Below are 25,920 nucleotides of genomic sequence, written 5' to 3' on the forward strand. Positions count from 1 at the left end.
TTTCTTTGGTTTTTTGTAACTTAACTGTTGAGTATATGAATACTTATTAGAAGCTGTTGAGCTTTCTTGGACTTGTGGTTTTTGCAAGAGGTTCTCTTTGAAAGGCACCTCTCACCATCAGTTGATAATTTGGTATGTTATTTATAAAAAAAGCTTTGTTTTTCGAACATGGATAGTAAAGAGTACATTTTAAATGGATTGTGCGTATGAGCCATTTGTAGAGCCTAGACTTCTGCAAGGCAACTACTGCTACTCAAACGATTTATCACTCTTTCGAATAGACTGTTTAAAGAAACCTGCTAATGCTAGTTAGGCCGTTTAGAGTAAGAGGAAGTGTAACACCCTGGCTTCTTACAACTTACAAGGCAGCGGTGGATCTTAGACTGCTAAGGATGAAAAACTACTCCTTTGGTATTTGTTAAAGTTTTCACAGGAATTCGTGCGGTGCAAAGCAGAAGTAAGGGACTGCGTCTGTTTACTATTCATTATAAAAGCTTGCTTGCTCAGCACAAAATCTTGCAGCTCCCAACAAGCCCCTGTGCAACCCTTAGTACATCAAGGGCTTGATGCATTCGAACTTTGGAATTTTGCAAGATCCATTGGGGGACAGAGGAGTTGCAACGATCGAATAATGGTCAGAACGAGCCACCTGCTCCAGCAAGTGCCATTTTTTTGGTTCTCCTGGTTCAAGTTAGAGTATTCTTACTTCATTGACGGGAATGTTGTGATATCAGTATAGACTTTCTGCCTCGGGTATCACATTGATTAAATGTTCTATCCCCTCGATATAGAAGCTCAGCTTTAACTTGAGTCTATAACTCAAACAGAGGGTATTTAATGACCATTGTAGCCCCCTGTAGCGTTGTCCTATGGTATTTTAGAACACTGGAAGATTGAGAGCCTCATGTAGAGAATCGGAATATCAGCTGGTTGTAAATAGTAACATAAGCCCTGTGACTTGAAAGTTCTAAAGCTGTATTGGCTAGAACCCCAAATGCCACCATTTTGGATATCCACTATGCTGCGACACCTATGAAACGAGGTAGGTGGGCTGGCGCCAGGCCGTAAATTGTAGAAGTTTACAGTTTGGTGACAGGCCAGGTGAATACCCAGAGCCTTTGCCTCTTCTTGGCTTTGTAAGAGTCTGGGGCATCGCCCGACTGCTTTTCCAGCCATGGTCTGTTTTTACGTAAAAATTACAAAGTTGAGACCATATTGTGATAGCCTTTTAGCCTGCCCCAAGAGGCAATTTCCTGGTCCCCTTTCTTGTGTTTGTCCAGTGCCTTCAACTTTAGTCTATCATGCTGAATTAAACTTTAGTTAGCTGCATAGATTGCAGCGTCAGGTTTTAATTATCTATCACTGATCTGCTGAGAGCTTAGCCAGGTGGCAGAAAAAATGCTCTTGTGATATCTTCCTGTAACCCTTGGACAGCTTGGCATAGAGTTATAAAACTCTTTGTCTTGATATGTTATGTAGAATCAAGATTGAAATAGTATTTGTGAGTGGCCCAAAGGTGTTGCAGATAAGTTCTGATCTAAAAAGGAAGGGCACAGGCAGAGTTTAATTTTTGAAACAACTGTCTACTGTTGATGGCCGTTCCTTTCTTCATTTGAGGATATGCTGTAAAACGGAATTATATACTGAAAAGTTCAATTCCTGTTCTAATAAATATTAGATACAAAACGTTTCTGGCAAGTATTCACTTCCCAGTGTAAAAAGTCTTCTGTACACAAAACATAAACTATATTTTGGATACTTCTGTAGTGCTGAGACACCTAAAGGTCTTTTAGCTTTGAAAAGCTGCATGAATTCAAGCTGGGTGGTAGTACAAGTTGTTCATGTGAACGCTTTCTTAGATAGCCAGGCATTCAGGGCTCTTCTGAAAGTGATAGGTTCCGTTATCTCCCGTATGTGCTGCAAGAGGTTTTTCACTAAGTCTGGACCCCCGTCGAAGTTCATCGTCTGCTTAGAGTCTTACATGTGAACTGGGGAACAGTTAGGGGCATATCATCAAGCTGGTGATAAAAAATGATCGCCTAATTAGCAAGGTCACGCTAACGCGTGAAACCTTGCATTAGCGTCGGGATTCCTAACGCCCAGCTTTGCATCTCTAATGAGATGCAAAGTGGGCGTACCTGACCTGACATGACAGGAGAAATGTCGCTAAGCGACATTTCTCCTATCATCAAGGCCCACGCTATGAAGCATAGCGGCAGGAAAAGTAGCGATAACCCCTGTTATTGCTACTTTCCTTACGCCTGCTTCAGGACTGACTTAGCCATGGTATCCTATGTAAGGTGGATATCATGGCTAAGTTTGTGAGTCCCTATCAGCAAGCTAACGCCACACTTCGTGACATTATCGCTGGGTTTCCAGCGATAATCTCACGTTAGGCAGTTAGCGTTAGGATTTTTATCGTTTTTGAGATAAGCGTTGCTAATAGCACGTTATCTCAGCGATAATAATCCACGCTAGCCGGCGATAATTATCCTAGCGCTAAGTGCGCTTAGCGATAATTATCGCCGGTTGTTGCTGATATGCCCCTTAGTTTGTTTGGGGAAACTAATCAAAGATGTTGCCGTACATTTGATCTGTGGTGCAACTGTTCAAAATTTAAAGGTAGCTTGAATGCTACAACGTTTGTTTCCACGCTTGCAACCTTAGCAGGTCCCTTCTCGCTAGTGATCAGTGTCACTCTTTTGGCTGTTTGACAGATGCTAATCTGGACCAACTATTCGGATTAAAAATCATCTGTATGATCTTGTGGAACCTGCAGTTTTTTGAAGAAATTTTCCAACTCTCCCTGTGGTACAGCATTGGGTCAGGAACAGGCAGGCTGAATTTGATTGGTTGCTGATTTAAAATATGCAAATTTATAAAGCAGTGTCTCACCAGGATCTATTGAGTAGGCTTTAATGTAAATAAAAGCGTATGCGTGTGCATCTGTGGAATATTATCTTGTGGAGTAAAAAATATGTTTATATTTATATGTTTTTATTTCCGTTGATGATGCCGAACCTTGTCTTACTGTAAGTAGGAAGGGTTTCCACCCTTTCTGTCTGTGTGAGCTATAAAGAATTTTGTTAAGACTATACTTTCAGGGATCATTTCTATAGTTTTTAATTGAGGAAATGTGTTTGAAAGTGTCTGGTCTTCGCTAACCACGAGGAAGAATTGTAGTTTTCTCTTTTGGGCGTGAAGTGAGTGAACAGTGTTGCATTCCTGTAGCTGCTGTTTGCTATTGATGATCGTTCCTGTTCCTTTCAGGAGGATTGGAGAAAGAGAACACAAACTGAGTGGTTAGCTTTTATTTTTGGGTGTAAGAAAGTCTATCAGTTTTTAATTTCTTGTTTAGTTTGTCATTTCTTTTTTGATTTCTTTGGTTTCTTGTAACTTAACTGTTGAGTATATGAATATTTATTAGAAGCTGTTGAGCTTTCTTGGACTTGTGGTTTTTGCAAGAGGTTCTCTTTGAAAGGCACCTCTCACCATCAGTTGATAATTTGGTATGTTATTTATAAAAAAAGCTTTGTTTTTCGAACATGGATAGTAAAGAGTACATTTTAAATGGATTGTGCGTATGAGCCATTTGTAGAGCCTAGACTTCTGCAAGGCAACTACTGCTACTCAAACGATTTATCACTCTTTCGAATAGACTGTTTAAAGAAACCTGCTAATGCTAGTTAGGCCGTTTAGAGTAAGAGGAAGCGTAACACCCTGGCTTCTTACAACTTACAAGGCTGCGGTGGATCTTAGACTGCTAAGGATGAAAAACTACTCCTTTGGTATTTGTTAAAGTTTTCACAGGAATTCGTGCGGTGCAAAGCAGAAGTAAGGGACTGCGTCTGTTTACTATTCATTATAAAAGCTTGCGTGCTCAGCACAAAATCGTGCAGCTCCCAACAAGCCCCTGTGCAACCCTTAGTACATCAAGGGCTTGATGCATTCGAACTTTGGAATTTTTGCAAGATCCATTGGGGGACAGAGGAGTTGCAACGATCGAATAATGGTCAGAACGAGCCACCTGCTCCAGCAAGTGCCATTTTTTTGGTTCTCCTGGTTCAAGTTAGAGTATTCTTACTTCATTGACGGGAATGTTGTGATATCAGTATAGACTTTCTGCCTCGGGTATCACATTGATTAAATGTTCTATCCCCTCGATATAGAAGCTCAGCTTTAACTTGAGTCTATAACTCAAACAGAGGGTATTTAATGACCATTGTAGCCCCCTGTAGCGTTGTCCTATGGTATTTTAGAACACTGGAAGATTGAGAGCCTCATGTAGAGAATTGGAATATCAGCTGGTTGTAAATAGTAACATAAGCCCTGTGCCTTGAAAGTTCTAAAGCTGTATTGGGTAGAACCCCAAATGCCACCATTTTCGATATCCACTATGCTGCGACACCTATGAAACGAGGTAGGTGGGCTGGCGCCAGGCCGTAAATTGTAGAAGTTTACAGTTTGGTGACAGGCCAGGTGAATACCCAGAGCCTTTGCCTCTTCTTGGCTTTGTAAGAGTCTGGGGCATCGCCCGACTGCTTTTCCAGCCATGGTCTGTTTTTACGTAAAAATTACAAAGTTGAGACCATATTGTGATAGCCTTTTAGCCTGCCCCAAGAGGCGATTTTCCTGGTCCCCTTTCTTGTGTTTGTCCAGTGCCTTCAACTTTAGTCTATCATGCTGAATTAAACTTTAGTTAGCTGCATAGATTGCAGCGTCAGGTTTTAATTATCTATCACTGATCTGCTGAGAGCTTAGCCAGGTGGCAGAAAAAATGCTCTTGTGATATCTTCCTGTAACCCTTGGACAGCTTGGCATAGAGTTATAAAACTCTTTGTCTTGATATGTTATGTAGAATCAAGATTGAAATAGTATTTGTAAGTGGCCCAAAGGTGTTGCAGATAAGTTCTGATCTAAAAAGGAAGGGCACAGGCAGAGTTTAATTTTTGAAACAACTGTCTACTGTTGATGGCCGTTCCTTTCTTCATTTGAGGATATGCTGTAAAACGGAATTATATACTGAAAAGTTCAATTCCTGTTCTAATAAATATTAGATACAAAACGTTTCTGGCAAGTATTCACTTCCCAGTGTAATAAGTCTTCTGTACACAAAACATAAACTATATTTTGGATACTTCTGTAGTGCTGAGACACCTAAAGGTCTTTTAGCTTTGAAAAACTGCATGAATTCAAGCTGGGTGGTAGTACAAGTTGTTCATGTGAACGCTTTCTTAGATAGCCAGGCATTCAGGGCTCTTCTGAAAGTGATAGGTTCCGTTATCTCCCGTATGTGCTGCAAGAGGTTTTTCACTAAGTCTGGACCCCCGTCGAAGTTCATCGTCTGCTTAGAGTCTTACATGTGAACTGGGGAACAGTTAGGGGCATATCATCAAGCTGGTGATAAAAAATGATCGCCTAATTAGCAAGGTCACGCTAACGCGTGAAACCTTGCATTAGCGTCGGGATTCCTAACGCCCAGCTTTGCATCTCTAATGAGATGCAAAGTGGGCGTACCTGACCTGACATGACAGGAGAAATGTCGCTAAGCGACATTTCTCCTATCATCAAGGCCCACGCTATGAAGCATAGCGGCAGGAAAAGTAGCGATAACCCCTGTTATTGCTACTTTCCTTACGCCTGCTTCAGGACTGACTTAGCCATGGTATCCTATGTAAGGTGGATATCATGGCTAAGTTTGTGAGTCCCTATCAGCAAGCTAACGCCACACTTCGTGACATTATCGCTGGGTTTCCAGCGATAATCTCACGTTAGGCAGTTAGCGTTAGGATTTTTATCGTTTTTGAGATAAGCGTTGCTAATAGCACGTTATCTCAGCGATAATAATCCACGCTAGCCGGCGATAATTATCCTAGCGCTAAGTGCGCTTAGCGATAATTATCGCCGGTTGTTGCTGATATGCCCCTTAGTTTGTTTGGGGAAACTAATCAAAGATGTTGCCGTACATTTGATCTGTGGTGCAACTGTTCAAAATTTAAAGGTAGCTTGAATGCTACAACGTTTGTTTCCACGCTTGCAACCTTAGCAGGTCCCTTCTCGCTAGTGATCAGTGTCACTCTTTTGGCTGTTTGACAGATGCTAATCTGGACCAACTATTCGGATTAAAAATCATCTGTATGATCTTGTGGAACCTGCAGTTTTTTGAAGAAATTTTCCAACTCTCCCTGTGGTACAGCATTGGGTCAGGAACAGGCAGGCTGAATTTGATTGGTTGCTGATTTAAAATATGCAAATTTATAAAGCAGTGTCTCACCAGGATCTATTGAGTAGGCTTTAATGTAAATAAAAGCGTATGCGTGTGCATCTGTGGAATATTATCTTGTGGAGTAAAAAATATGTTTATATTTATATGTTTTTATTTCCGTTGATGATGCCGAACCTTGTCCTACTGTAAGTAGGAAGGGTTTCCACCCTTTCTGTCTGTGTGAGCTATAAAGAATTTTGTTAAGACTATACTTTCAGGCATCATTTCTATAGTTTTTAACTGAGGAAATGTGTTTGAAAGTGTATGGTCTTCGCTAACCACGAGGAAGAATTGTAGTTTTCTCTTTTGGGCGTGAAGTGAGTGAACAGTGTTGCATTCCTGTAGCTGCTGTTTGCTATTGATGATCGTTCCTGTTCCTTTCAGGAGGATTGGAGAAAGAGAACACAAACTGAGTGGTTAGCTTTTATTTTTGGGTGTAAGAAAGTCTATCAGTTTCTAATTTCTTGTTTAGTTTGTCATTTCTTTTTTGATTTCTTTGGTTTCTTGTAACTTAACTGTTGAGTATATGAATACTTATTAGAAGCTGTTGAGCTTTCTTGGACTTGTGGTTTTTGCTAGAGGTTCTCTTTGAAAGGCACCTCTCACCATCAGTTGATAATTTGGTATGTTATTTATAAAAAAAGCTTTGTTTTTCGAACATGGATAGTAAAGAGTACATTTTAAATGGATTGTGCGTATGAGCCATTTGTAGAGCCTAGACTTCTGCAAGGCAACTACTGCTACTCAAACGATTTATCACTCTTTCGAATAGACTGTTTAAAGAAACCTGCTAATGCTAGTTAGGCCGTTTAGAGTAAGAGGAAGCGTAACACCCTGGCTTCTTACAACTTACAAGGCTGCGGTGGATCTTAGACTGCTAAGGATGAAAAACTACTCCTTTGGTATTTGTTAAAGTTTTCACAGGAATTCGTGCGGTGCAAAGCAGAAGTAAGGGACTGCGTCTGTTTACTATTCATTATAAAAGCTTGCGTGCTCAGCACAAAATCTTGCAGCTCCCAACAAGCCCCTGTGCAACCCTTAGTACATCAAGGGCTTGATGCATTCGAACTTTGGAATTTTGCAAGATCCATTGGGGGACAGAGGAGTTGCAACGATCGAATAATGGTCAGAACGAGCCACCTGCTCCAGCAAGTGCCATTTTTTTGGTTCTCCTGGTTCAAGTTAGAGTATTCTTACTTCATTGACGGGAATGTTGTGATATCAGTATAGACTTTCTGCCTCGGGTATCACATTGATTAAATGTTCTATCCCCTCGATATAGAAGCTCAGCTTTAACTTGAGTCTATAACTCAAACAGAGGGTATTTAATGACCATTGTAGCCCCCTGTAGCGTTGTCCTATGGTATTTTAGAACACTGGAAGATTGAGAGCCTCATGTAGAGAATTGGAATATCAGCTGGTTGTAAATAGTAACATAAGCCCTGTGCCTTGAAAGTTCTAAAGCTGTATTGGGTAGAACCCCAAATGCCACCATTTTCGATATCCACTATGCTGCGACACCTATGAAACGAGGTAGGTGGGCTGGCGCCAGGCCGTAAATTGTAGAAGTTTACAGTTTGGTGACAGGCCAGGTGAATACCCAGAGCCTTTGCCTCTTCTTGGCTTTGTAAGAGTCTGGGGCATCGCCCGACTGCTTTTCCAGCCATGGTCTGTTTTTACGTAAAAATTACAAAGTTGAGACCATATTGTGATAGCCTTTTAGCCTGCCCCAAGAGGCGATTTTCCTGGTCCCCTTTCTTGTGTTTGTCCAGTGCCTTCAACTTTAGTCTATCATGCTGAATTAAACTTTAGTTAGCTGCATAGATTGCAGCGTCAGGTTTTAATTATCTATCACTGATCTGCTGAGAGCTTAGCCAGGTGGCAGAAAAAATGCTCTTGTGATATCTTCCTGTAACCCTTGGACAGCTTGGCATAGAGTTATAAAACTCTTTGTCTTGATATGTTATGTAGAACCAAGATTGAAATAGTATTTGTAAGTGGCCCAAAGGTGTTGCAGATAAGTTCTGATCTAAAAAGGAAGGGCACAGGCAGAGTTTAATTTTTGAAACAACTGTCTACTGCTGATGGCCGTTCCTTTCTTCATTTGAGGATATGCTGTAAAACGGAATTATATACTGAAAAGTTCAATTCCTGTTCTAATAAATATTAGATACAAAACGTTTCTGGCAAGTATTCACTTCCCAGTGTAAAAAGTCTTCTGTACACAAAACATAAACTATATTTTGGATACTTCTGTAGTGCTGAGACACCTAAAGGTCTTTTAGCTTTGAAAAGCTGCATGAATTCAAGCTGGGTGGTAGTACAAGTTGTTCATGTGAACGCTTTCTTAGATAGCCAGGCATTCAGGGCTCTTCTGAAAGTGATAGGTTCCGTTATCTCCCGTATGTGCTGCAAGAGGTTTTTCACTAAGTCTGGACCCCCGTCGAAGTTCATCGTCTGCTTAGAGTCTTACATGTGAACTGGGGAACAGTTAGGGGCATATCATCAAGCTGGTGATAAAAAATGATCGCCTAATTAGCAAGGTCACGCTAACGCGTGAAACCTTGCATTAGCGTCGGGATTCCTAACGCCCAGCTTTGCATCTCTAATGAGATGCAAAGTGGGCGTACCTGACCTGACATGACAGGAGAAATGTCGCTAAGCGACATTTCTCCTATCATCAAGGCCCACGCTATGAAGCATAGCGGCAGGAAAAGTAGCGATAACCCCTGTTATTGCTACTTTCCTTACGCCTGCTTCAGGACTGACTTAGCCATGGTATCCTATGTAAGGTGGATATCATGGCTAAGTTTGTGAGTCCCTATCAGCAAGCTAACGCCACACTTCGTGACATTATCGCTGGGTTTCCAGCGATAATCTCACGTTAGGCAGTTAGCGTTAGGATTTTTATCGTTTTTGAGATAAGCGTTGCTAATAGCACGTTATCTCAGCGATAATAATCCACGCTAGCCGGCGATAATTATCCTAGCGCTAAGTGCGCTTAGCGATAATTATCGCCGGTTGTTGCTGATATGCTCCTTAGTTTGTTTGGGGAAACTAATAAAAGATGTTGCCGTACATTTGATCTGTGGTGCAACTGTTCAAAATTTAAAGGTAGCTTTAATGCTACAACGTTTGTTTCCACGCTTGCAACCTTAGCAGGTCCCTTCTCGCTAGTGATCAGTGTCACTCTTTTGGCTGTTTGACAGATGCTAATCTGGACCAACTATTCGGATTAAAAATCATCTGTATGATCTTGTGGAACCTGCAGTTTTTTGAAGAATTTTCCAACTCTCCCTGTGGTACAGCGTTGGGTCAGGAACAGGCAGGCTGAATTTGATTGGTTGCTGATTTAAAATATGCAAATTTATAAAGCAGTGTCTCACCAGGATCTATTGAGTAGGCTTTAATGTAAATAAAGGCGTATGCGTGTGCATCTGTGGAATATTATCTTGTGGAGTAAAAAATATGTTTATATTTATATGTTTTTATTTCCGTTGATGATGTCGAACCTTGTCTTACTGTAAGTAGGAAGGGTTTCCACCCTTTCTGTCTGTGTGAGCTATAAAGAATTTTGTTAAGACTATACTTTATGGGATCGTTTCTATAGTTTTTTTTTTTTGTTTTTTTGTTTTTTTTTTTGTTTGAAACCGTTTATTGCAATCTCAAGAATATACAAGTATGGGCCTACAACCTTCCGGCCGGCCGCTAGAATGACAGGAGCATATGACATACATTCAAAAACACTTGGCGTTGCAGAGAAGCAAAATCAGGAGGTATCAACGTCGTGGGCCACATCACTCTGACCCCACAATACGGTTTCATTTTATACAACCAACACGAAAAACCACACCCGCAAGGCAACCCGCAATCGAAAGTAACAGCACGTGCTCCCCAAATGGGGGACCCCAGCCATCCACAGGAGTCTAAAGAGGGGAAGGGGAACGGATCGAGGACTGGGGGAACCCTGTGCCCGGGGCTGGGGAAAGGAGTCAGCTAAGGGGACGGGGCTGGTGAGGCAGCAGGCAGCAGTGGTGGCGCGCAGATACCCCCGCGGTAGGCGTTCCAGGGGCCCCATACTTTCACCCATGTCCCAGGCTTACCCCTCGCCACATACACCACCTTTTCTCGGAACATGCACCAATCCATGTGTTCTTTCCAGGCCGACACCGCCGGGGATTTCTATAGTTTTTAACTGAGGAAATGTGTTTGAAAGTGTCTGGTCTTCGCTAACCACGAGGAAGAATTGTAGTTTTCTCTTTTGGGCGTGAAGTGAGTGAACAGTGTTGCATTCCTGTAGCTGCTGTTTGCTATTGATGATCGTTCCTGTTCCTTTCAGGAGGATTGGAGAAAGAGAACACAAACTGAGTGGTTAGCTTTTATTTTTGGGTGTAAGAAAGTCTATCAGTTTCTAATTTCTTGTTTAGTTTGTCATTTCTTTTTTGATTTCTTTGGTTTCTTGTAACTTAACTGTTGAGTATATGAATACTTATTAGAAGCTGTTGAGCTTTCTTGGACTTGTGGTTTTTGCAAGAGGTTCTCTTTGAAAGGCACCTCTCACCATCAGTTGATAATTTGGTATGTTATTTATAAAAAAAGCTTTGTTTTTCGAACATGGATAGTAAAGAGTACATTTTAAATGGACTGTGCGTATGAGCTATTTGTAGAGCCTAGACTTCTGCAAGGCAACTACTGCTACTCAAAAGATTTATCACTCTTTCAAATAGACTGTTTAAAGAAACCTGCTAATGCTAGTTAGGCCGTTTAGAGTAAGAGGAAGCGTAACACCCTGGCTTCTTACAACTTACAAGGCTGCGGTGGATCTTAGACTGCTAAGGATGAAAAACTACTCCTTTGGTATTTGTTAAAGTTTTCACAGGAATTCGTGCGGTGCAAAGCAGAAGTAAGGGACTGCGTCTGTTTACTTTTCATTATAAAAGCTTGCGTGCTCAGCACAAAATCTTGCAGCTCCCAACAAGCCCCTGTGCAACCCTTAGTACATCAAGGGCTTGATGCATTCGAACTTTGGAATTTTGCAAGATCCATTGGGGACAGAGGAGTTGCAACGATCGAATAATGGTCAGAACGAGCCACCTGCTCCTGCAAGTGCCATTTTTTTGGTTCTCCTGGTTCAAGTTAGAGTATTCTTACTTCATTGACTGGAATGTTGTGATATCAGTATAGACTTTCTGCCTCGGGTATCACATTGATTAAATGTTCTATCCCCTCGATATAGAAGCTCAGCTTTAACTTGAGTATATAACTCAAACAGAGGGTATTTAATGACCATTGTAGCCCCCTGTAGCGTTGACCTATGGTATTTTAGAACACTGGAAGATTGAGAGCCTCATGTAGAGAATCGGAATATCAGCTGGTTGTAAATAGTAAAATAAGCCCTGTGCCTTGAAAGTTCTATAGCTGTAATGGTTAGAACCCCAAATGCCACCATTTTGGATATCCACTATGCTGCGACACCTATGAAACGAGGTAGGTGGGCTGGCGCCAGGCCGTAAATTGTAGAAGTTTACAGTTTGGTGACAGGCCAGGTGAATACCCAGAGCCTTTGCCTCTTCTTGGCTTTGTAAGAGTCTGGGGCATCGCCCGACTGCTTTTCCAGCCATGGTCTGTTTTTACGTAAAAATTACAAAGTTGAGACCATATTGTGATAGCCTTTTAGCCTGCCCCAAGAGGCGATTTTCCTGGTCCCCTTTCTTGTGTTTGTCCAGTGCCTTCAACTTTAGTCTATCATGCTGAATTAAACTTTAGTTAGCTGCATAGATTGCAGCGTCAGGTTTTAATTATCTATCACTGATCTGCTGAGAGCTTAGCCAGGTGGCAGAAAAAATGCTCTTGTGATATCTTCCTGTAACCCTTGGACAGCTTGGCATAGAGTTATAAAACTCTTTGTCTTGATATGTTATGTAGAACCAAGATTGAAATAGTATTTGTAAGTGGCCCAAAGGTGTTGCAGATAAGTTCTGATCTAAAAAGGAAGGGCACAGGCAGAGTTTAATTTTTGAAACAACTGTCTACTGCTGATGGCTGTTCCTTTCTTCATTTGAGGATATGCTGTAAAACGGAATTATATACTGAAAAGTTCAATTCCTGTTCTAATAAATATTAGATACAAAACGTTTCTGGCAAGTATTCACTTCCCAGTGTAAAAAGTCTTCTGTACACAAAACATAAACTATATTTTGGATACTTCTGTAGTGCTGAGACACCTAAAGGTCTTTTAGCTTTGAAAAGCTGCATGAATTCAAGCTGGGTGGTAGTACAAGTTGTTCATGTGAACGCTTTCTTAGATAGCCAGGCATTCAGGGCTCTTCTGAAAGTGATAGGTTCCGTTATCTCCCGTATGTGCTGCAAGAGGTTTTTCACTAAGTCTGGACCCCCGTCGAAGTTCATCGTCTGCTTAGAGTCTTACATGTGAACTGGGGAACAGTTAGGGGCATATCATCAAGCTGGTGATAAAAAATGATCGCCTAATTAGCAAGGTCACGCTAACGCGTGAAACCTTGCATTAGCGTCGGGATTCCTAACGCCCAGCTTTGCATCTCTAATGAGATGCAAAGTGGGCGTACCTGACCTGACATGACAGGAGAAATGTCGCTAAGCGACATTTCTCCTATCATCAAGGCCCACGCTATGAAGCATAGCGGCAGGAAAAGTAGCGATAACCCCTGTTATTGCTACTTTCCTTACGCCTGCTTCAGGACTGACTTAGCCATGGTATCCTATGTAAGGTGGATATCATGGCTAAGTTTGTGAGTCCCTATCAGCAAGCTAACGCCACACTTCGTGACATTATCGCTGGGTTTCCAGCGATAATCTCACGTTAGGCAGTTAGCGTTAGGATTTATATCGTTTTTGAGATAAGCGTTGCTAATAGCACGTTATCTCAGCGATAATAATCCACGCTAGCCGGCGATAATTATCCTAGCGCTAAGTGCGCTTAGCGATAATTATCGCCGGTTGTTGCTGATATGCTCCTTAGTTTGTTTGGGGAAACTAATAAAAGATGTTGCCGTACATTTGATCTGTGGTGCAACTGTTCAAAATTTAAAGGTAGCTTTAATGCTACAACGTTTGTTTCCACGCTTGCAACCTTAGCAGGTCCCTTCTCGCTAGTGATCAGTGTCACTCTTTTGGCTGTTTGACAGATGCTAATCTGGACCAACTATTCGGATTAAAAATCATCTGTATGATCTTGTGGAACCTGCAGTTTTTTGAAGAATTTTCCAACTCTCCCTGTGGTACAGCGTTGGGTCAGGAACAGGCAGGCTGAATTTGATTGGTTGCTGATTTAAAATATGCAAATTTATAAAGCAGTGTCTCACCAGGATCTATTGAGTAGGCTTTAATGTAAATAAAGGCGTATGCGTGTGCATCTGTGGAATATTATCTTGTGGAGTAAAAAATATGTTTATATTTATATGTTTTTATTTCCGTTGATGATGCCGAACCTTGTCTTACTGTAAGTAGGAAGGGTTTCCACCCTTTCTGTCTGTGTGAGCTATAAAGAATTTTGTTAAGACTATACTTTCAGGGATCATTTCTATAGTTTTTAACTGAGGAAATGTGTTTGAAAGTGTCTGGTTTTCGCTAACCACGAGGAAGAATTGTAGTTTTCTCTTTTGGGCGTGAAGTGAGTGAACAGTGTTGCATTCATGTAGTTGCTGTTTGTTATTGATGATCGTTCCTGTTCCTTTCAGGAGGATTGGTGAAAGAGAACACAAACTGAGTGGTTAGCTTTTATTTTTGGGTGTTAGAAAGTCTATCAGTTTCTAATTTCTTGTTTAGTTTGTCATTTCTGTTTTGATTTCTTTGGTTTCTTGTAATTTAACTGTTGAGTATATGAATACTTATTAGAAGCTGTTGAGCTTTCTTGGACTTGTGGTTTTTGCAAGAGGTTCTCTTTGAAAGGCACCTCTCACCATCAGTTGATAATTTGGTATGTTATTTATAAAAAAAGCTTTGTTTTTCGAACATGGATAGTAAAGAGTACATTTTAAATGGATTGTGCGTATGAGCCATTTGTAGAGCCTAGACTTCTGCAAGGCAACTACTGCTACTCAAACGATTTATCACTCTTTCGAATAGACTGTTTAAAGAAACCTGCTAATGCTAGTTAGGCCGTTTAGAGTAAGAGGAAGCGTAACACCCTGGCTTCTTACAACTTACAAGGCTGCGGTGGATCTTAGACTGCTAAGGATGAAAAATTACTCCTTTGGTATTTGTTAAAGTTTTCACAGGAATTCGTGCGGTGCAAAGCAGAAGTAAGGGACTGCGTCTGTTTACTTTTCATTATAAAAGCTTGCGTGCTCAGCACAAAATCTTGCAGCTCCCAACAAGCCCCTGTGCAACCCTTAGTACATCAAGGGCTTGATGCATTCGAACTTTGGAATTTTGCAAGATCCATTGGGGACAGAGGAGTTGCAACGATCGAATAATGGTCAGAACGAGCCACCTGCTCCAGCAAGTGCCATTTTTTTGGTTCTCCTGGTTCAAGTTAGAGTATTCTTACTTCATTGACTGCAATGTTGTGATATCAGTATAGACTTTCTGCCTCGGGTATCACATTGATTAAATGTTCTATCCCCTCGATATAGAAGCTCAGCTTTAACTTGAGTCTATAACTCAAACAGAGGGTATTTAATGACCATTGTAGCCCCCTGTAGCGTTGTCCTATGGTATTTTAGAACACTGGAAGATTGAGAGCCTCATGTAGAGAATCGGAATATCAGCTGGTTGTAAATAGTAAAATAAGCCCTGTGCCTTGAAAGTTCTATAGCTGTAATGGTTAGAACCCCAAATGCCACCATTTTGGATATCCACTATGCTGCGACACCTATGAAACGAGGTAGGTGGGCTGGCGCCAGGCCGTAAATTGTAGAAGTTTACAGTTTGGTGACAGGCCAGGTGAATACCCAGAGCCTTTGCCTCTTCTTGGCTTTGTAAGAGTCTGGGGCATCGCCCGACTGCTTTTCCAGCCATGGTCTGTTTTTACGTAAAAATTACAAAGTTGAGACCATATTGTGATAGCCTTTTAGCCTGCCCCAAGAGGCGATTTTCCTGGTCCCCTTTCTTGTGTTTGTCCAGTGCCTTCAACTTTAGTCTATCATGCTGAATTAAACTTTAGTTAGCTGCATAGATTGCAGCGTCAGGTTTTAATTATCTATCACTGATCTGCTGAGAGCTTAGCCAGGTGGCAGAAAAAATGCTCTTGTGATATCTTCCTGTAACCCTTGGACAGCTTGGCATAGAGTTATAAAACTCTTTGTCTTGATATGTTATGTAGAATCAAGATTGAAATAGTATTTGTAAGTGGCCCAAAGGTGTTGCAGATAAGTTCTGATCTAAAAAGGAAGGGCACAGGCAGAGTTTAATTTTTGAAACAACTGTCTACTGTTGATGGCCGTTCCTTTCTTCATTTGAGGATATGCTGTAAAACGGAACTATATACTGAAAAGTTCAATTCCTGTTCTAATAAATATTAGATACAAAACGTTTCTGGCAAGTATTCACTTCCCAGTGTAAAAAGTCTTCTGTACACAAAACATAAACTATATTTTGGATACTTCTGTAGTGCTGAGACACCTAAAGGTCTTTTAGCTTTGAAAAGCTGCATGAATTCAAGCTGGGTGGTAGTACAAGTTGTTCATGTGAACGCTTTCTTAGATAGCCAGGCATTCAGGGCTCTTCTGAAAGTGATAGGTTCCGTTATCTCCCGTATGTGCTGCAAGAGGTTTTTCACTAAGTCTGGACCCCCGTCGAAGTTCATCGTCTGCTTAGAGTCTTACATGTGAACTGGGGAACAGTTAGGGGCTTATCATCAAGCTGGTGATAAAAAATGATCGCCTAATTAGCAAGGTCACGCTAACGCGTGAAACCTTGCATTAGCGTCGGGATTCCTAACGCCCAGCTTTGCATCTCTAATGAGATGCAAAGTGGGCGTACCTGACCTGACATGACAGGAGAAATGTCGCTAAGCGACATTTCTCCTATCATCAAGGCCCACGCTATGAAGCATAGCGGCAGGAAAAGTAGCGATAACCCCTGTTATTGCTACTTTCCTTATGCCTGCTTCAGGACTGACTTAGCCATGGTATCCTATGTAAGGTGGATATCATGGCTAAGTTTGTGAGTCCCTATCAGCAAGCTAACGCCACACTTCGTGACATTATCGCTGGGTTTCCAGCGATAATCTCACGTTAGGCAGTTAGCGTTAGGATTTTTATCGTTTTTGAGATAAGCGTTGCTAATAGCACGTTATCTCAGCGATAATAATCCACGCTAGCCGGCAATAATTATCCTAGCGCTAAGTGCGCTTAGCGATAATTATCGCCGGTTGTTGCTGATATGCTCCTTAGTTTGTTTGGGGAAACTAATAAAAGATGTTGCCGTACATTTGATCTGTGGTGCAACTGTTCAAAATTTAAAGGTAGCTTGAATGCTACAACGTTTGTTTCCACGCTTGCAACCTTAGCAGGTCCCTTCTCGCTAGTGATCAGTGTCACTCTTTTGGCTGTTTGACAGATGCTAATCTGGACCAACTATTCGGATTAAAAATCATCTGTATGATCTTGTGGAACCTGCAGTTTTTTGAAGAATTTTCCAACTCTCCCTGTGGTACAGCGTTGGGTCAGGAACAGGCAGGCTGAATTTGATTGGTTGCTGATTTAAAATATGCAAATTTATAAAGCAGTGTCTCACCAGGATCTATTGAGTAGGCTTTAATGTAAATAAAGGCGTATGCGTTGTGGAAATGTGGATTTTTCTGGTCAGTTATGTCCCCTATCTTGGACCCCAACGGTTCTATGTGCATGTCACAAGTACATGTATGTTCCCTCCAGTTCCAGTTATGAAGACGCAAATACATGTATGCCCACCGTCAACATGTCCTCTGCCAGATCCGCCATGAATAGGCCGGATATTCCATTCTTAAATATGAAAGGCCACCGGCTTTATATGGTTCACTTATGCCACTTTACAGTCCAGGCAAGTAGGCCCTGATTCTGTCATCAAAACTCCTCTTGCCTTCTGCCTCTGAAAGCTCCAGTCCGAGCCTGCATCTGTGACCATGAACTTTGTCTCATTCTCTGCGCGGCTCACGAAGCCTGACATCAGCCTATTCTCTGCCAAGAACTGTATTTCACCTTCGAATTATCTGCTTCCCCCTCAGCCGATGCATTCCTGCCTAGTAGTTTAAGTAAACATTCCTCCAGTTACCAAGCAAAAAGGCCCATCTTCTCTGTCCTCATGCAAGTAATTCATAGCCCTGTTACCATGGAATATTCCTACCCCCTCGCATTCAGTGTAGACACTTAGACGCTTGTACACGCACGCACAGTCAGTATAGAATAGATTCTGTCCGAGAGTCCTTCTTTTATGGATAACATAGTTCTTTAAACATAGGATGTTAGATATGATTTGGGATTAGGTTGACTTGACCCCCCAGACTTCTCGTCTCCACATATAGAGCTAAATGTCAAATCCCCGTCACCCCCTAGTTACACGTCAATTACACGTCATACTGCTGCGCGCGCATCCATGCCAAGTATTATCTTATAGATCCACCTATACATGACATCACAACCAATTATGTTCCTTTTTACTCATTATTACACCCATTTTCGGTTACGCGGACCACACGTCAATTTCCTTATCAATTGTTACGCCTACTGTATTCACTTCATTATAATGTATGGACTATAAAAGTTACTTTTTGTCAATAAAGTATGTACTTCACTTCCTGAACCCCCGTGGTGATGGAACTTGAGGCATCCGATTATAATCGTTTATTGGAATAAAGCCCATTCCGAACCTCTAATACCACGGATTCTGCCTCTCATTTTACTGAGCTATTTTATAATGTTTCTGTATCAAATTCAGTCCCGGTAAAGGAATTTTTATTTACCACATGATGGCGCCCGAACAGGGACACTTTCTCATCTCACGCGCCGGCGGTGCGTTGCAGGCCCGGTCTCCTGCCACAGCTGGACGGACAATAACGCGTACCAGCAGGATTTCCTGTATCTCCCTCCGGTCAAGCGGGGGCGACTGAGACTGCGATCAACACCCAGACGAGGCGGTGAGAAGTGCGAAGTATCCCGACCAGAGCCTAGCTGAGAGAGCAAGATCCGAGGTATACAGAGACCCACCAGTCCGAAGTCAAGCCCAGTGTCCGACGAGTCGAGTCGAGTCGAGTCCGGTCCGGTTCAAGTTCAAGTTACTGAGGCCTTCCGTTTCCGAAGCTACCCGGTGAGTACCATTGCTGGGGAGGCATTTCTGACGTGCACATAGGTTGTGCCGGTCAAGACGGGTTTGGGTACACAAATCCGGTCTGCACTGTTTTAGCAGTGTATCTGTACTGTTTAGCAGTATATCAAGTATTCCGAAGTATTCCGAAGTATCTAGTTATTGTCTAGTTATTGTCGAGAATTAAGCTTGGTGATTAGTTATGCAGACGATCATCATTGTTGTTTCAGTTAAAGGTTTAATGTTAAATGTTTAAAGTGTTTAAGTATGTTCTGTATATCGTGGTATGAATGACTGTTCATTATCGTGTTTATTGTATTAAGTCTGTTCAAATTCAAGTATCAGGTCAAAATCAAGTATAAGGTCAGTTCTCAATATGCCGCTCTTTTCGAAATTAAGACAGATCACTACCAGAAAAGGGGTTCTCGAAGAAGCCGTCCCTATTCCTCCTAGGGACACTCCAGGGCACTTTATGTATCACAAACATGGCTTAGACGCTATATTATTTCTTGATTTATGGGTAGACTATACCAAGGGATTACCAGAAAGTCAGAGGTGGCCCACAGCGGGAACCTGGGATGCAGAGTGCATCATGAAAGTCGAGGAAGAGTTATGGAAAAGGAAAGTCAGACAGTCACAGAAAGACGCCGTTGAATTATGGCGTAAAGAATCACATAGACGAACAGAAAAGGCACGTAGACAGGAAGAGAAGAGTAAAGAGAATTCCAATAAAGTTCGAGAGAATCTATTAATTGAGGAAGGTATCCGAGTGAAATCAGAACAAGTAGACAGACAAAGAAATGCCCTTGTGAATGGTATGTATCCCCTTCTGGCCGAAGGATTACCTAAGGCTACTCCAGAGATACCGAAAGACTTGCCACCCCCATTATTCCCAATCAAGGTACATCCTAAGGGGCATCCTAGAACCGCAGAAGATGTTTTTCTTTCCTCATATTTAGATGACGCAGCACCCGAGTATGCTAATTCCGCCCCACGTAGACCGCGTACCAGGGAGGTCCAACACCAAGATCCAGCACCCGTATCCCTGCAGCAACAAATCGAGTCACAAGTTCCGGCAAGCACATCTGTTTCTGCATCTGTTCCTACAAGTACTTCTATAGCTGAGTCCACACCTATAGTTGCTGTGTCACGTTCGACGAATCCTTTCACACCCGACGCCCCAGACGGGGCCACGGGAGGTGCTACCAATATTTTTTCTACGCCACCTAGAATAAATAAACTTATTTTTCAAGAGTCAGCGCATTCACGTACACCCAAATTCGTAAGTGATCGTACGCTTAAGGAACTTCTTATAGATTGTAGATATGACCCGGTGCTCGGCAAAGAGGACGAAATGATCCTGGCATCATTACGTATCAGACGAGCCGCAGGGTATTTAGCGAAGCTACCAGGAATGACTACGCATCTAGATAAAATATACCATTTTGTTCAAACAGGGCGAGATCCAGATTGTATTAACAGAGCTATGGAATACCAGAAAGTAGAGATACAGGGGGAACTGTTACGTTTCCTCATAAACTGTGTGATCAGAAATCAAGACCGACCGGGGGTAGATCCGGAAGCAATGAAAATTCTTACAAAATGGGGCCAGAATATATCAGAAGGAAGACATGATAAACAAAACTGTATAATAGCCATGTGCCGAAAGATCCGTAAAGAAATAGAACGCCTACACGAGGAGAGATTAGAGATAGACGAGTTCGAACAAAACGAGGAAGAAGGGTCAGGACTGCCCACAGGACAGTCGGACACCATAGCCTATGTAGGTAGAGGAAGATCTTGTAATAGGAATCAGACTAGATATCATACTGACTCAATACATCCGATATGTCCAGATAATAACAGGAATTTTCAAATACCTATAATTAATATAAGGTCTAACGAGCATTCGTTCCAAACCGCCGACAAACTACTCCGAGAACGAAGGGGTTATCATTTTCTCGATTCTATGGATGAACAAGATTTAGCAAGGGCAGCTGTCCACTGGGTGGACAGTCCCGGAAAATATAGTGATGAGACAGTAGTACGCACATTTTTGAATCTCACCCCAGATGAGCAGAGGTTAGCTGGGATTTATATGATTCAACAACTCATTATACTATATCAGAGTCAGCATTCGGACCCTGGTCCCTTACCTGACATATTGACTGAATTGCTTATGAAGAAATGGAGAGGTCCAGGTACCAAATTAATTAAAGAAATTCTAGTATCTAGAAAGCAGTATATTCTTTTTGTATGCTCAGAGCATGTCTCATTGCCTGTCAAGGAAAGAACGACGTATCACCTGGATAGACAGAATCCCTTACGAGAAGTACACCCAATAAAAGACGAGGACAATGAGTTTAAACGTGTATTTGTATATACGCCTATATCGAAAATAGAATTGTTGGAAATGAAGAAAGTAGTACCCAGTCATGACAAAGACCCAGCGGGTTTTCACCGAGAAATCAAAGACATGTTACTCATGGGAGAGTATACCTACCCCGACGTTATGACAATATTAAAGGTGTTGATGCCTGCTGGCATTTATGAGAAACTCAAGGAAAAAGAGTGGGAGGTAGGTGATCAAAAGATAGAATGGTCAGCATTAGAAGCAGAAGAAAGGGCCCGAGGTCCAGGTTCGGGGCTTGGGGACAAAACTAAAGCACTACCAGGTCTACTAGTACAGGTACTGCCACGTTTATTAACTACGAAAAAGGAAGATTGGGGTACAATTTCAGCCTGTAAACAGAAACAAGATGAAGACACTAGCGATTACTATGCCCGATTCGAGAAATGTTTTGGTATAAATAGTGGCATAAAAGCAAGTAGCGAATCATACCCGCATCTGTTTGTAACAAAATTAGTGGAAAATGCCCTGCCCCCAGTAAAGAATAGAGTATTAAAATTCGAGAGTACCTGGCAAGGTAACACTCCAACACAAATGTTACAAATGTTACAGTACCACCACAATAGAATTAAAGAGGAACAAGAACATGAACACAGACGCATGAAAGACACGAAAATGAAAATGCTAGTTTCCCAGACAGTTCCAGCTGAAGGACATAAAAAGGGTATGACACATTCCGATTCAGCAGGACCTGTAAAAGGGACATGCAATTATTGTAAAAAGCCAGGTCATTACGTACACGATTGTCCAGTGCTAAAACATAATATCGCCATAGGTAAAACACAAGAAAGATCACGGCCACTAAGACAAGATCAGAATGAACAAGGAGCTACGCAGCATGCCCAGGCCATGCCAGCCGCACAACAGCCAATACAGTTTGTGCCAGCTGCACCACCGTTGCCTGCTGCTGCCACACAGACAACAACACGACAAATGTATCAGACCGCACAGTATGAATATCCCGAGTATCAGCGTTACGCATGAACAAGCCTAGAGAGGGAAGTTGACTTACCCCTTATTGAAATCCCAGTAGACCAAGAAGGACCTTATGTACATAGTGAATTATTAGGCCAAGATAGAAAATTTCTACTCGATACAGGGGCAAGTCGAACGACCATAAAACGTAGTGAAGTTCCAGGGGCACCCCTCTCAGGCTCACAGAATATTTCCCTTGGTTTTTCAGGAAAACCTATTGTTAATGAAGTGTCACAACCTCTGCCACTTACGATAGGACCTTTGACCCGAACTACAGATTTATTGCTTACTAAATCATGCCCAGAAAATCTGTTAGGAATAAAAACGTTGAAAGCTCTAGGAGCCATAATATGTTGTTCTCCGGAAGGAGTAAGGTTGTTTTTACGTGATTTTAAAGGTCACTATGTATCTAGAGACATGGATCCCCGACTGCAGACTTTACCTACACATCTATGGGCACAAGGCCCTACTGATGTTGGTTGCATGAGTATTACACCATATCGAGTCACACTAAAGGCAGGAGTGGTGCTACCACGAATGCGACAATACAAGTTACCACCAGATGCTGTAGTGGCTTTACTACAAATCATTGAAGAGCTTATTGCCCAAGGAGTAGTTGTAGAAACAGACTCCAATGTATGTAATTCACCAATAATTCCGATTCTTAAACGAACAGATCCTACAGCTCCGCCAGTATACCGATTGGTTATTGATCTGCGCGAGTTAAACAAATGCATTGTGCCACAATTTCCTGTGGTTCCAGATATCTCGTCATTATTGACAGCTATTGATTCCGAAGCGACATTCTTCACTGTAATTGATCTCAAGAATGCCTTTTTCAGCGTCCCAATAGATCCGGAAAGTCAATATTTGTTCGGATTTAGTTTGAATGGGCGTAGCTTTAAATTCTCCCGCGCACCTCAAGGATTTACAGAAAGCCCCAGCATCTATAGCCAAGCACTGAAACGAGAACTTGACAGTATACACATGCCAGTTAACACTGCCCTGCTTCAATATGTCGATGATCTGCTGATCACCGCTAGAAGCGAACCCGAATGTGAGAAAGCATCACTGACAGTTTTACAATTTCTAGCCGAAAAGGGGCACAAGGTGTCCCCTTCTAAGCTGCAATTCTGTGTCCAGCGAGTTATTTATCTTGGACACTCGCTGTCCAAGGAGGGAAGGCAGCTTACACCCGACCGCATTCAGTTAATAGCTAACATGCCAATACCCAAGACACAAAAGGAAGTACGGGCTTTCATAGGCCTCACTTCATATTGTAGGCAGTGGATCCCTCAGTATGCATTTCTAGCAAAACCACTCATTCAGTTAACCACACAGGAGGCAGCCACATCGACTGTTCTCCCTTGGACTCAGGAACACACACAGGCTTTTGAAAGCCTAAAGAAAGCTTTATGTCAAGCACCCGTTTTAGCAACGCCATGTTACAGAAAACAGTTTACACTCTTTGTTACAGAACGCGAAGGTACTGCTTTGTCAGTACTCACACAGGATCAAGCAGGAGCACACAAACCATGTGCCTATTTCTCTAGTACATTAGATCTCGTAGCTCAGGCTTTGCCTGCGTGCCTGAAATCAGTAGCAGCGACAGCTTTAGCAATCAGACAAAGCGATGCCATAGTGTTAGGACATCCATTGACAGTTCAAGTACCACACGCAGTAGAGGTTCTTGTAAATAGAACGCAAACACAACACTTGACTATAGCGCGACTTACAGGATATGAACTTACATTGTTTCAGCCACATATAGAAATCAGACGCTGTAACACATTGAATCCTGCCACACTTCTACCTGTAATCGGAACAGACCCACTAGCCCATGACTGTATTGAAGTTATTACAATAACAACAAAACCCAGACAAGACTTAACCGATGTCCCATTGCCAGATCCAGACCTGACCTTGTATGTAGATGGTTCATGCATGAGAACAAGTACAGGAGAGTTAGTAGCCGCTTACGCAGTCACAACAGATACTGAAGTCATTGAAACTAATCGCATAAACACTTTGTCAGCTCAAGCCGCAGAACTTATCGCTCTGACACAAGCCTGTATTCAAGCCATGAATAAAAAAGTCAACATATACACTGACTCACGTTATGCATTCGGAGTTGTACACGACTTCGGCGTGCTGTGGCGAGAGAGAGGTTATTTAACTTCCCACGGTGCCCACATTCAGCACGGACCCCTCATTCATGCATTATTAGATGCAATACATCTACCCACTGAAATATCAATTATGAAATGTAAGGCTCATACGAAGGTTACTGATATCATTTCCCAAGGCAATGATCTAGCCGACAGAACAGCTAAACAGACTGCTCAAACTCAAACCCCCGACATGACAAAGACAATAGTCCCGACACCGACACGTTGTATGACAGTTAAAGATCCTACTCTTGACGTAATTGACATACAGACACATGCTACACCAGACGAAATAAAGAAATGGACTGAATTAGGAGGGATCCAAACGGACCAAGGATGGATGATGAAGGAAAAGTCTGTATGGTTCCTTCCTGATTCAATGGTCCAAGTTATAATTAACACTATACATAGTCCAGCACATCTAGGAGAAAAAGCTATGCTAGACAGCATTCAACACATTTGGTTCAATAAACATTTACGAGCAGCAGCAAAACAAAAGGTTCGTACCTGTATGATCTGTTGTCAGTTCAACCCAGGAAAAAGCGTTCCCGTAGAACAGGGTGGATTTCATACTCCTAATCATCCTTTTGAAGTACTCCAGATGGATTATATCCAGATGGAACGATGCAGAGGATTCAAATATGTTCTCGTAGTTGTTTGCGCTCTGTCCCGTTGGACGGAGGCATACCCGGTTTCAGATTACACTGCCCCGACTACTGCCAAACAGTTGGTTCGAGAATTCTTCCCACGGTACGGTTTACCACGTGCTGTTTACTCAGATAACGGCCAGCCGTTCTCATCCGAATTAATGAAACACGTTTCACTTCTGTTAGGATATCAGTGGAAATTCCACTGTGTCCGACACCCCGAGGCAGCAGGTCTCGTAGAAAGACATAACCAGATACTGAAAATTAGAATGTCCAAAATATGCAGAGAGAAAGGTGTCGACTGGGTAGTAGCGTTACCAGTTGCACTCTTTTACATGAGAATGGTAGCACATTCACGAACAGGGCTATCCCCGTATGAGGTGATCTTCGGTAGACCACCAAATATGTGGGGGACGCCCGTACCACGCAAAATAACTGATATTGACTGTAATATGCTGACAGATTACTTGGCTTCCTTGATGTCTGCACTACAATCTTCTCGTTCACAGGTAGCTGCAGCTTTTCCCGACAACACTGAGGTGAAACCCCATGACGTTGTTCCGGGTAATCTTGTCTTTGTGAGGAATTTCGACCGAAAGACTCAGCTGGAGCCCAGGTGGAAAGCACCCAAGTTGGTCCTGTTGACCACAAGAACAGCCGTGAAGATCGAGGGCCGCAAGGGCTGGATTCATTCAAGCCACATCAAGAAATTTCGTGGACCATCCTCGGATATAGACACTGTGCCCTGCACTCCCTCACAGACTGATTCAAAACTTCCTTTGGTGGAAAAAACTGAAAGCGAACTTTACAAAGTTAAGTTAAGGCCTAGGACGTCAGACGGTTTGATTGTTTAAGTCCTCCCCTAGGTGAAGCGGTTGAATCTGTCTCTGACATGTATCCTCTAGACCTGAATCATGAACAATCGCGAAAAATGATGAAACGACAGGCGTATTGTAAATCACTGCGTAGCCATTGTATAGGGACCTTATTAATTTTGTTTTCCTTAAGTCTTTTAATAATTATTACCAGTATATTGTTGCACATATATTACCCTATTGCCAGAAATGTTCACAATGTTATTGCAGAACATTCTTTTAGTGACTTACCCCCGCATGAATTGTCCTATAGACTTGCGCTGCGCAATAACACTTTCATTAGTATGTTACATCATTCCCATCAGACTAGTAATGCCAC

The 25,920-nt window shown here is 42.2% G+C and overlaps 4 non-coding genes across 4 annotated transcripts; all 4 read left to right on the top strand.

Annotated features, from left to right (window-relative positions):
• The first annotated feature begins 3,088 nt into the window (after positions 1 to 3,088).
• Positions 3,089 to 3,304, top strand: LOC146858678 (small nucleolar RNA U3). Its single transcript, XR_014980150.1, has one exon. It is a non-coding gene; the product is annotated as a small nucleolar RNA U3 (small nucleolar RNA).
• A 3,163-nt stretch (positions 3,305 to 6,467) lies between these two features.
• LOC146858679 (small nucleolar RNA U3) lies at positions 6,468 to 6,683 on the top strand. Its single transcript, XR_014980229.1, has one exon. It is a non-coding gene; the product is annotated as a small nucleolar RNA U3 (small nucleolar RNA).
• A 3,742-nt stretch (positions 6,684 to 10,425) lies between these two features.
• On the top strand, positions 10,426 to 10,638 carry LOC146858680 (small nucleolar RNA U3). Its single transcript, XR_014980261.1, has one exon. It is a non-coding gene; the product is annotated as a small nucleolar RNA U3 (small nucleolar RNA).
• A 3,160-nt stretch (positions 10,639 to 13,798) lies between these two features.
• On the top strand, positions 13,799 to 14,014 carry LOC146858681 (small nucleolar RNA U3). Its single transcript, XR_014980221.1, has one exon. It is a non-coding gene; the product is annotated as a small nucleolar RNA U3 (small nucleolar RNA).
• Positions 14,015 to 25,920: the final 11,906 nt, after the last annotated feature.

The sequence above is a fragment of the Triturus cristatus genome, chromosome 3_2 (genome assembly GCF_964204655.1).
Source record: "Triturus cristatus chromosome 3_2, aTriCri1.1, whole genome shotgun sequence".
In the NCBI taxonomy this organism is placed as follows: Eukaryota; Metazoa; Chordata; class Amphibia; order Caudata; family Salamandridae; genus Triturus; species Triturus cristatus.